Source organism: Vipera berus (assembly GCF_964194415.1).
Source record: "Vipera berus genome assembly, chromosome: W".
Classification (NCBI taxonomy): Eukaryota; Metazoa; Chordata; class Lepidosauria; order Squamata; family Viperidae; genus Vipera; species Vipera berus.
The window spans coordinates 40,139,851-40,152,716 of NC_138210.1; the positions used below are offsets into that span (position 1 = coordinate 40,139,851).

The following is a 12,866-nucleotide window of genomic DNA, read 5'->3' on the forward strand; positions in this document are numbered from 1 at the left end:
CGTGCACACATTTTTTGCGGCTCCCAGTTTTTCCTTTTGTGAGGGAACCGGTTCCGAGTGGCTCTTTCACTGTTTCAGGTTGCTGACCCCTGAGATAGACAATCGTTATTACTTAGGATTTTCAGGTGGCTTCTTCTAATGTCCTTTAGCCTCATTAGAAATTTCTGAATAATATTTTATTCCTTTCACTTCCACATTCTCATCACACCTCCACTCCAGGGATAGATCCGTCCACGCTTCCTGGCTAGTTCTTCCACGTCCGTGCATTTCCCCTTCCCCGGAATCTCCCCAATTTTTTGTCTTTCCGCGACTCGGGTAGCAGAGTCTGACAGTAACTCCCCCCCCCCTTACCTTCTTCCGCCTGGTTATGTTCGTGCGTGCGCGCGCAAATGAAAGGGAGGAAAGGCGGAGACGCACTATTTTTCTATGTATGTGTTTGTGCGCGTCCTCCGCGGTCTTGGGTGGGTTGCCTCTGGAATGCTGTGCTTAAGGCCTGGCGAGGCGACGGCGGCAGGATACAATCGAGTTCCTGCAGTGGTTATAAGAAACTCCTTGTGAGCGGCGCCATTTTAAGCTTGTCGTATTCTTTTTATTGGTTCGGCGATAGGAGCCGCGGCGAACGGCGAGGACAGGTACGGGCGCGTGGGAAAGGGGAAAACGCTTGAGTGGCCCGTGTTGTAGCCACCGAGAAAAATAGAGGAACAAAGGCAGACATAGTTCGAGACACGACCTGTGCTGGACCCTGCACCCTCGCCTTCCCTCCAGTGTTAGTGCCGCTTCGAGGCTCCTTTTTATCTTCCTCACAGAAACTTGAGTTCAGTCCCAGGGCGACTTCTGTTCGGACGCGGGATTGTCGATGGAAGGAAGGAGAAAGACGGAGGGGCACGTTTGTCCCACAAAGGAAGCGACTGGGTGGGAAAGAAATAACTCCTGTGATTTTTTTCCCGATTATGCGAAGGGAAGGCGTAGGAGGCTTAAAAAACCCGAAACAGTCCCGGAGCGGGAACCAAGGTTTCCCTGGAAAAGGTGGGGGATACACACCGGATCTTGCGTGTCTCTTAAAGACTAGGCGGGGGTGGGTTGTATGTGCGGGGACCGGACTTGGTGTCGGAAGTGTCTCCACGTTCCTAACGTCTTCCTGCGTGGGGTCTTTGAGGCGGCCTTGCAGAAGGTAGAAACGGTCTCGGAGGGATTTTTGGATGGAGACGTAGCCCGCGTAAGAAAGGCGAAGGCGCTGAGCCTAGGTGGCGGTAGGCGGTGTCCTGTGCTTTTGTTGTGTTGGGTGAAACGAGGCATGCATGATAGATGCAAGCAGGATGGGGATCGTTGCCGAAGATCCGAAATTAGTAATGTCCCCCATGGTCGTGGTTCAATATGAGGGTGGGGCTCCTGTGCAATGTCGACTGAACTGCGGTGGATTGGGCGTGGCCGTCGTTGTAGAAGCCGCTGAAATTAGAGGCGTTCTGTTGCGAACTACTCGTGGCTTTAGTCTGCAAACTCAAATTCTCGGGTTTGTTTAGATTGTAATTAACTCCACGGCGTCGATGCACTTGGAAACATAGGTATCTGTTGCACTGTCTTTTGTCTTGATTAAATCTACATATTTTGCAGGAGAGGTTCTCTCGACTTAACTTGGGCCGTGAAAAATTCCTGCCCTTCTTAATCGGGGTGTAACCGAGACTTTAAAGGGTGGGTAACTGCGGCGAAGATAGGGAGAAGAATAACAGTTGGAAGGGACCTTGGAGATCTTCTACTCCAACCCCTGCTAAGGCAGAAAACTATAAAACAGGGCTTTTATCTTCACAGATTGTACCACCTTTAGGACATGACAATATTTGAGTACCACCAGTGGCTTAGCAAGGTGTCAAAAACTTGACAAAAAAAGGAAAAAACTGATAAAGAACACCCACTTGCCACACTTTTAATGGGAAACTTGTGCCTGTTTCTCTGACATTAATCTTTGCACTAGTGGCTGGAGAGTGCTTACTGATGGAATTAAGTCAGATTCCAGCTGAAGACAATTCCTTTCCTTAGTTTTTTATACATGTTGATGAAGAAAACGTCTTCTCGCACAAGTATGTGGAACCAAATGGCAGTAACACTACAACAGCTTTTTACCCCACTTTGGGGTACAGTTTTGGAACTTGGCTCCAGAACTCAGTGTTTTTTCATTAAAAAGTTCCTTCAAATTGTGGTTTGATGTCGATTCCAGAAGTGCTTCTTGCTCTGGAGAGGAGTTCACACCATTGTCCATAGTGAAGGGGGATGCAACCCAATGAATTCCAATATCACATCCTCTTAACACAAATGCAAAATACAACGCAAACTCGGTGTGCAATTTTTCAAAATGATTTTTGATGGCAGTTTCAATGCCTTCAGTGTCAACAATAGAATTTAGTTCAATAAAGTCTGACACATTGGGAAATGATGCAATATTTCTTTACTTGGCCTATCCACAGGGAGATTTTCTTGTAGAATGCACAAACTTTGTTTTCCATGATAAACACATTATGACTGTGACGACCAATTAAGTTCATTTAGCTTTTTAAATATGTTGGCCATATAGGCAAGGCAGGACACCCAGAAGACATTTTCAAACTTTTCTGCTAGGGGTGATGAAACATTTGTCAGGAACAAGTGTGTTTTCATCTCATAGCTCAAATCTTGATAGTTTCACCTCTTGACAACCAACCTACTTCTGTATGAAAGAGAAGAGTGCTGTGCTCAGAATCCATAATTGTCAGAATAAACGTCCATTCAATGGCTGGCTTTTGATGAAATTTATTATTTTTGCAGCATCCTCCAAAATCTCATGTAACAATGGGCTTATCCATTTAGAAGCAAGTGCATGTCTATGCAAGATGCAATGATTTGAAACAATGGAACTGTTTCTTGTCTTAGCTCATGCTATCACACCTGAAGCAATTCCTGTAATAGCTGCTGCACCATCGGTACAAATTACACACCAAGTCCATAATATTCCATGTTCACTGAAAAAATTGTCAATTATTGTGAATATTTCTTCCCCAGTCCTTCTGCCAGATAGTGAGCGGCAAAATAATGTGTGTTCCAGTATATTGTCCAAATCAGGAACACGCACAAAGACAATTAATTGCCCTTCACCAGCTATGTCAGTGCTTTCATCCAATTGAAATACAAATTTTTCTGCTGCTGTGATCTTGTCCACTTGTTGAATAACATCTGTGGCCATATCTTGTATTTGTCTTTGGATGGTGTTATCAGAACATGGAATATTACGAATAGCATCAGCCATTTTTTCATCAAAGAGAATTGAAGCAATTGCAATGGCAGAGGGAACCACGACTTCAACGATTGTGTGAGGCTTATTTTGTTTAGCTGCTATCAAGAACAATACATAAGATGCTTCCAGACATTTTTTTTTGAGATGGTTGTGGACTTCACAAAAGCAGCACAGCGTTTTATAAATTCATCTCTTCACAAAAAATGCGACTGGCTTTTCAGTGTGCTCTTTCTGTTTTGTTGTAAAGTGTCTCTGGAGCAAAGAAAGCTTCATGGAATGCTTGGATAATACTTCATTGCAGATAACAAAAACAGGAAGCTGCTGATCATTTTCTTCCACAAAAAAAATCCAAACCTCAAATAATCATCACTGTATTTTCAATCTGTTGCCGGTTTTAATTTCTTTGGTAGTGGTTCCTTTGATGAATCACTTGGTGGAGCAGTGGGCTAATGCCTCCTTAAGTAACACCAGCTGCCTGCAATTAGTGCAGGTTCACATCCCACCAGGCTCAAGGTTGACTCAGCCTTCCATCCTTCCGAGGTAGGTAAAATGAGGACCCAGATTGTTGGGGGCAATTAAGCTGACTTTGTAATAATGCCGCTTGGGGTGTGTGTGTGAAAGCCCTAATAAGCAGGCATATACATAGAATGAAGGCTACTGCTAAGCTTGTAAGCCGCCCTGAGTCTTCGGAGAAGGGCGGGATATAAATGGAATTAAAATAAAAAATAAAAACTTTCCCTTTGCAATTTCTCCATATTTATTAATATGTACCACTGCCTTGATGGTCAGGTGGCTGGTCAGCCCTTCTTCCTCTCTCCCTCTCCTCTGTTTCTCCTCACCCTTTTTTTCACAAAAGCCCCTCTCTTACCATTCTCTTTCTCACAAAAGCCTCTCCCTCTCTTTTCAACTTTCACACAACAGCCTCTCTCACTCTTCTCACAAAACCCTCTCCCTCTCAACCTTCTCACAAGACTCTCCCTCTCTCTCCCGCTCTCTCCCTCACTCTTCTTACAAAAGCCTCTCCCTCTCTCTTCCTCACCCATCTTACAAAAGCCTCTATTTCTTCCTACTCACAAAAACCTCTCCCTCTCTTACCTTTCTCACAAAAGCCTCTCCCTCTTTCTCACCCTTTCACAAAAGCCTCTCCCTCTTCCTCACCCTTCTCAAAAAAGTCTCTCTTCCTCACAAAAGCCTCTTCCTCTCTTTCTCACCCTTCTTATAGAAGCTTATCCCTCTCTCTTTCTCACCCTTCTCACAAGTCTCTCCCTCTTGCTTTCTCACCCTTCTCACAAAGCCTCTCCCTCTCTAATTCTCATCCTTCACACAGAAGTCTCTCCCTCTTCCTCACCCTTCTTACAAAAGCCTCTCCCTCTCTTTTCCTCACCATTCTCAAAACAGCCTGTCCCTTTTTCTCACCCTTCTCACAAAAGTCTCTCCCTCTTGCTTTCTCACCCTTCTCACAAAGGACTCTCCCCCTCTAATTCTCACCCTTCACACAGAAGCCTCTCCCTCTCTCACTCTTCCTCACCCTTCTCAAAAAAGCCTCTCCCTCTCTCTTCCTCACTCTTCTCAAAAAAGCCTCTCCCTCTTTCTCAACCTTCTCACAGAAGCCTCTCCCTCTCTATCTTCCTCACCATTCTCACAAAAGCCTCTCCCACTCTTTCTCACCCTTTCATAAAAGCCTCTACCTCTCTTTCTCACCCTTCTCACAAAACCTCCCTATCTCCCCCTTCTCATAAAAGATTCTCCTTCTCTCACCTTTCTCACAAAAGCCAATCCCTATCTCTTCCTCACACTTCTCAAAAAACCTCTCCCTATCTCTTACCCTTCTCATACAAGACTCTCCCTCTCTCCCTCACCCTTCTCACAAAAGCCTCTCCCTCTCTCACCTTTCTCACAAAGGCCAATCCCTATCTCTCTACCTCACAGAAGACTTTCTCTCTCTAACCTTTCTCTCAAAAGCCTCTCCCTCTCTCTTCCTCACCCTTCTCACAAAAGCCTCTCCCACTCTCTTCCTCAACCTTCTCACAAAGCCGCTCTCTTTCTCACCCTTCTCACAAAAGCCTCACCCTCTCACCCTTCTCACAAAAGCCCCTCCCTCTCTTTTCCTCACTGTTCTCACAACAGCCTCTCCCTCTCTCACTCTTCCTCACCATTCTCAAAAAAGCCTTTCCCTCTCTCCTTCACCCTTCTCACAAGAGCCTCTCTCCCTCACCCTTCTCACAAAAGCCACTCCCTATTTCTCTCTTCCTCACAGAAGACTTTCTGTAAGGACCCACTTCAGTCTACATCTTAAGAAGACAGAACCCTTGGAAATAGTTTCTTCCAATAGGAATCTTTATTAAGAGAAAATAACTGAAGGCATGCTAGACTGGATCTGGGGAGTCCTCCCCACCATTCAATTTTTTAAAGTGTTCCCAAGCAGCCCCCCCCCCACCCGCAGTTTTTCCGGGCGATCCAAACTGGCAGATTCTAGGTCAGGGCTTTTCAACCTTTTCACCCATTTACCACATTTAGAATATGGCAACATCTGAGTACCATGTTGCCTAGCAAGATGTCAAAAACATGATGACCAAAAAAAAGGAAAAAAGTGATAAGTACAGGTAGTCCTCGACTTACAACAGTTCGCTTAGTGACTGTTTGAAGTTACAATGGCACTGGAAAAACTGCCCCGCAAGCCACAGCTGAGCAAGACACCTGCCTGCCCACCCAGCGGCACTCTTCCTTCTGTCCAAGGTTTTCATTGTGAGCATTTCTGTTGAGGATTGGCAGCGGGGGTGGGGTGGGAGTTTGGTTTTTATTCCCCCCCATCTGGTGAGTGGTTGCAGCAGGTTTTGGTCACTTCACATGACCCTGGGACACTGTGACCGTCATAAATATGAATCCGTTGCCAAGCATCTGAATGTAAATCACAAGACCCTGGAGTTTCTGCAACATTTCAGCTGATCGGCGCTTCTTTTGGGCTCAGAAGTGCCAGGATCAGTGCCGAGTGCCAGCTGGAGCCTGGCGCTGATCCTGGCGCTTCCACTGAGCCCTGACAGCCCGGAAGAAGCGCTGATCAGCTGGAAAGCAGCACTGATCCTGGCGCTTCCGCTGAGCCCTGACAGCCCTGCATCTCCAGCCATCTCTCGCTCAGGCTTGTGCGGTGCTGCCACTGGTTCAGCTCATTCCCCTCCCCCGCTACCACTTTTCTAGGATGGCCATGTACCACCTGCCAGGTGCCAATGTACCACAGGTGCTACCCGTACCACTGGTTGAAAAGCCCTGTTCTAGGTGTTTATTTCAGGAAAGATATCAGTCTGGCTCCCTTGGCACGATCATTCAGTCCTTTTATTGCCCAGACTCCAAGTGTTGTATCTTTCCCCCTCCCCTTTTCCCTCACTGTCAGTAAAGGGAAGAGCTTTAGAGATGCATAGGATGAAAGGCAGATGGCTACATTGTTACATTTAGTATACCCGGAGTAAATCAACAAAAGGTTACTTTGTAGTGAAGACAGGAAGTGAAAGTAATAAAAGTCCCCATGCATACCCCCTCCCCTTTTTTAGCATGACAGAATCCAGGAGACAGTAAGGGTTGGATTTTTAATCAGAGAAGATAGAAATGAAATCTTAACTGGATTCTGACATCTGGCTCCCCTTAAAAATAATAGAGATCCACCTGTAAAGAAAACAAAACAGGTATAAAAGTTAGTCTGGCTTGTTAAGATACTCTGAAACTTTTTAAAAAGCTTCGGGGCTTTTACATGATGTTTGTGAACCCACTCATTTTGTGAGGAGGGTAGGTGTTTCCATGCTACTAAATATTGAGTTGTCCCATGGTATCTTCTAGAGTCCAGGATTTCCTTTATTTCAAAGTGTTGTTCTTCTTCCACCATGACTGGAAGTGGGGGGGATTTTTGGCCGTAATGGTGACTGTTCTGTTTTCAGCAAACTGCAGTGAAAGATTGGGTGTATCTGTCTAAGATTTTTGGGTAATTCTAATTCTACTGTTACTGGGTTTATGATTCTTTCAATTGGAAAATGTCCAATGTATGGTCCAGGTTTTTTACAGGGTTGTAAGGATTTTATGTATTTTGTAGACAAATATACCATTTCACCTATAATGAATGGTGTGGGTTCAATTCTTTTTTTATCTTCTTGTGCTTTATATGCTTGTCTAGCTTCGTCCACGGCTTTTCTAACTATTGGCCAAGTGTTTTGTAATTGTTCTATCCATTCTTTCAGTGATGGGAATACCGGTTCGTTTGGGGTTAGTTCTGGCATGGGGTTGAAACTTTGTCCAGTAGCTATTTGAAAAGGAGTGTAACCTGTGCTGGAGTGGACTGCATTATTATAGGCAACTTCTGCAAAAGGTAGTAGGTCCGTCCAATTTGTTTGCTGGAAATTAATAAAGCATCTTAAATGTTGCTCAAGTACTGAGTTCGATTTTTCAGTTTGACCATTTTCCTGAGGATGTTAGTCCCTGAGTGGTCCCTAAAAGGGATAAAAATTCCTTCCAAAATGCTGACATAAATTGTACTCCCCTATCAGATATAATGTGTTGTGGTGCCCCATGCAATCTGTAAATATGCTGCATGAAAAGCTTCGCTAAGGCTTTTGCAGTGGGAATCTTTTGCCAAGTGATGAAGTGCACCTGTTTGGAAAACAAGTCCGTGACCATCAAGATTACAGTATTCCCATTGCTTTCTGGTAATTAAAAATCCATGGCTATTTCCCTCCAGGGGGCTGAAGGATTTGCCACTGTTTGTAACAGTCTGGGTGATTTCCCTTGCAATCTCTTTGCAGTTGCGCAAGTCGGGCAGCTGGCCACGTAACTTTCTATGTCCTTTTTCATGGATGGCCACCAAAATTGCCTTTTAATTAAGTGTAATGTTTTTACCCCCTTCATGGATGACTGCCTTGTCATGGCGAAGGGGCTTGCGTAATTCAATGAAGCTATGAGCTATGCTGTGCAGGGCCACCCAAGACGGAAAGGTCATAGCAGAGAGTTCTGACAAAACGTGATCCACTGGAGAAGGAAATGGCAAACCACTCCAGTACCTTTGCCTTGAAAACCCTATGGACAGTACCAAAAGGCAAAACGATATGACGCTGGAAGATGAGCCCCTCAGGTCGGAAGGCGTCCAATATGCTACTGGGGAAGAGCAGAGGGCTAGTACTAGTAGCGCCAGAAAGAATGAAGTGACTGGGCCAAAGCCGAAAGGACGCTCAGCTGTGGATGTGTCTGGTGGTGAAAGGAAAGTCCGATGCTGTATAGATTTTCTCTCCATAGGAACCTGGAATGTAAGATCCATGAATCAAGGAAAGCTGGACGTGGTCAAACAAGAGATGACAAGACTAAACATTGACATCTTAGGTATCAGCGAACTAAAATGGACAGAAATGGGTGAATTTAATTCAGATGACCATCAGGTATACTACTGAGGGCAAGAATCCCTCAGAAGAAATGGAGTAGCCTTGGGACTTCCGGTGGCTCCGCGGCGACGGAGGGAGCCTTCCCGGGCTGCCCGCGGCTCAGCTGTTGTTTTTTTTCGCCCGAAACAGCGCCGATCAGCTGTTCGGGCGAATCCGAAGCCCCCTCCTCGGGAGAAGAGGAGGGGGCGAGCTCCCAGGTAGGGGTAGAGTTCTCCAGGGCCGCCTGAGCTTATGGCTTGGGCGGCTGAAGGATTGAACTCCCCCGTAGCCTGGGCTGCTCCCAGCTGGCCGTCGCCTCTGCTCCTGATTCTTGGAGCAGAGCCAGCCGTCTGCGACCACCCCTGCCTGAAGGAATGACTATGATTTAAAGGAGCAGGCAGAGCGATACAAGAGGAAATGGTAAAGAGGATTACTATGTTTTACTCTCCAGCTTGATGGACTTTTTTGGATTACAAATCTGAAGTGAAAGTGCGTCATATTTGGTAAAAGATGGCGGCTAAACCACCCCCTAAAACTCTTCGGAGTGCTGGAACTTCTCCCGTGCAACAATCATTATTGCAGGCGCTGCATCCTCCTGATGTATTGACATCAAAGGACTTACAAGATGCTCTTGAAAAACATACCCAGGTAATTTTGGAATCAATTAATATTAGATTTGCACAGATGGAGGAGAAATTGGAGAAATTGGAGGAGAGAATGGAGGAGAGGATGGAACAGAAGCTCAAAGCGATGAGGGTAGACATCTTGACTTCAGTGTGTAAAGTGGCTCGGTGTGTGGAAGAATTGGAGGAAAAGCTAGAAGACTTGACTCAAAAGAATGCTATATTAGAAGCAAAAGTATTGGAGAATGAAAATAAAATGGAAAAGGAACTGTGTCTTGCTGAATATTTCCAGATGCAGTTTGCCATTAGAATTAGAGGCTTAAAGGAGAATACTAAGGAAGATCTAAAGCAGCTGGTTTCTGAGGCTTTTGAAATAGTGTTGAAACAGCCAGCATCTGAAATAAAAGGAGGCATGGACAAAGTGTTTCGTGTGAATTCATGGATTGCCAGACAGAGGAAGTTGCCTAGAGATGTGGTGGTATATTTTGCAAAAAGGGAAACTAGAGATGAAGTTATACAAGCTGCTTATGATACTAAAGTTATGATTGCTAATCAAGAAGTTTTGGTCTTAAAAGAAATTCCTCCAAAGATTCTAAGGAGAAGGAAGGATTTTACATTTCTTGTGCAAGAGCTCAAGCAACGAGATATAAGGTTCAGATGGGAGATCCCAGTGGGGTTGATGGTGACGCACGAAGGTAAAAAGTACCGTTTGGTTACTGTGATGCAAGCGCGTGATTTCTACAATAATGTTTTAAATGCAACGCCATTAACACTTTTGGAAGCTGGAAAGGGATCTGGAGAAGGAGTGCATCAAGAGGCCGAAGATGGTCAGATAGAAGACAACGGTGTTGGAGGAGATCAAGATACAACCTCGTTGGATGAATCTATAAAACAGAGGGTGACGCGTGCTGCTGCAAAACGATCTAAGAAGAGAAAGTAGCAGGAATCGCAGAAGTCTTTGGAACTTTTACGATATAGTCATGTAGTCAAGTAGGGGAGGGGGGAAAAGATTTGGGTGTAGACGCAATATATTTCTATATTTGGTGGTTTTGTGGAAAGGGTGAGCTTTTTTGGATTAAAGTTCAAGTTTTGTTTGCAATTTTTTTTTTTCTTTTTTGTTGTGTTTGGAATAATTATAGATGTGGTACGGGAAGAGGAACGGTCGATTACAGAAGAGTTGACTTTAAAGTTTTTTGATTTGGGATCCTTGGTTAATTTGGAAAATTATTTGTAAGAATGTTATATCATGGAATGGATAAAATGGATGGAGTTTATTTAGGATAAGTATAGGGTTGAGAAGGGTTTTTTTTTTTCTTTTTCCTTTTTTTTGTTTTTAATATATGTTTAATACTATTAAGGTTTGTTCCATTCTATATAAGCTAGAGAGTGTCCTTTTCTTATTCTAGTTTTTTTTATATATATATTTAATATTGTTAAGGTTTGTTTTATCCTATATAAGCTAGAGAGTGATGGATTTTAGAATTTATAGTTGTTAGTATATGGTTGCTTAGGTTTGCTTTTTTTTATATATATATACCTTGTATTCAGCTCTGGGAAGTAGGGGGGGGGAGGGGGGGAGGTAGGGGGGGAGGAGGGAGGGGGGAGGAGGGGAGGTAGGGGGGGAGGAGGGAGGGGGAAGGGGGGTTTTTCAAGGGAAAATTGTATTTTAAAACTTCAATAAAAAAAAAAAAAAAAAAAAAGAAATGGAGTAGCCTTCATAGTCAATAAAAAAGTAGGAAAAGCAATACTGGGATACAATCCTCAAAATGACAGAATGATCTCAGTTCGAATCCAAGGCAAACCATTCAATATCACAGTAGTCCAAGTCTATGCCCCAACCACCGGTGCTGAAGAGGATGAAATTGACCGGTTCTATGAAGCCCTACAGCACCTTATAGAACTAACACCAAAAAATGATGTCCTTATCATCATGGGGGATTGGAATGCTAAAGTAGGAAGCCAAAAGATAACCGGAATAACAGGCAAGTTTGGCCTTGGAGTACAAAATGAAGCAGGGCACAGGCTGATAGAATTTTGTCAAGAGAATACAATGGTCATAGCAAACACTCTTTTCCAACAACCCAAGAGACGGCTTTACACATGGACATCACCAGACGGTCAACACAGAAATCAGATTGACTGATTATTACAACAATGTAATAAGGATTATGGGAATTGGAATTGCTAGAAGGACTAAATATTTGGGGATATATTTTTTACCCTTATAAAATAATTATGTAATACTTTGTGTTGTTTTAGTTTTAAGATGATTATGAAAAGTTAATTGGGAAGATTTGTAGTAGTGTTTATTGATATTCTGTAGGTTATGATTTGTTATTTGGATGGAAAATTTTAAGCTTGGAAGGTAATGTATGGTATATAAACCTGGTTTTAGTATGTTGAAGCTTAGATGGATAGAAGAATAGTTTTATAAAATTGATATAAATTGTTTTCTTTTTGATTGAAGCTAACTTGTAATATTTTTATGGGAAATAATGGAATAGGTAATAGAATATAAGAATATAAGAATGATGTGATTATATAAAAATTGTTTAAGTTTGGAAAGTAATCTATGGTATTTTAAGTTGTATAATACATTAGGATAATATGAATTTAAAGCTTAGTTGGATTGTTTTTATTGGGTATTAGATTGAAGTATTATTTTGTATTTGAATAATCACTGATATGATATATATATGTATGTTTGGAATTTACCTATATGAGTTAAAGTTTGACAGTTTAAATAGTTTAGGATTGTTTGCGTAAGATAGATTATGATTGTTTGTATTTTTATACCCTGTATTCTGCTCTGGGAAGTGGGGGGGGAGGGGAAAGCGAGGGAGGGGTTGGGGAGGGTTGGGGAGGGGGAAGAGGGTGGGAGGGGAGGGGGTTGGGAGGGTTTTTTTCTTTTTTTTGGTTTGTTAAAGATAAAATGTATTGTAAAACTTTTTAATAAAAAAAAGAAAGAAAGAAATCAGATTGACTATATGCTCTGCAGCCAAAGATGGAGAAGCTCTATACAGTCAGTAAAAACAATACCAGGAGCTGACTGTGGCTCAGACCATGAGCTTCTCGTTGCAAAGTTTAGGCTTAAACTGAAGAAACTAGGGAAAAGCACTAGGCCAGTCAGGTATGAATTAAATCATATCCCTGTTCAATATACAGTAGAGGTGACAAATAGATTTAAGGAATTAGATCTGATAGACAGAGTGCCTGAAGAACTATGGACAGAGGTTCGCAACATTGTACAACAGGTAGCAACCAAAACCATCCCAAAGAAAAAGAAATGCAAGAAAGCAAAATGGCTGTCTGAAGAAGCTTTGCAAATAGCTGAGGAAAGGAGGGAAGCGAAAGGCAAGGGAGAAAAAGAAAGATATGCCCAATTAAATGCAGAATTCCAAAGAATAGCTAGAAGAGATAAGAATGCCTTCTTAAATGAACAATGCAAAGAAATAGAAGAAAACAATAGAATAGGGAGGACCAGAGATCTTGTTCAAGAAAATTGGAGAGATGAAAGGAACGTTTCATGCAAAAATGGGCACGATAAAGGACCAAAATGGCAGGGACCTAACAGAGGCAGAAGAGATT

The 12,866-nt window shown here is 43.1% G+C and overlaps 1 protein-coding gene across 7 annotated transcripts in view; it reads left to right on the top strand.

Moving 5' to 3' along the window:
* Positions 1-495: 495 nt before the first annotated feature.
* The window catches only part of LOC308676214 (catenin beta-1-like), a 53,928-nt gene continuing 41,557 nt past the window's right edge, over positions 496-12,866 (top strand). For all 7 annotated transcript variants that reach the window (XM_081342002.1, XM_081342005.1, XM_081342004.1 and 4 more), the window contains exon 1: positions 496-632. The gene's annotated coding sequence lies outside the window, so the exon portion shown is untranslated. The remainder of the gene's footprint in view (positions 633-12,866) is intronic.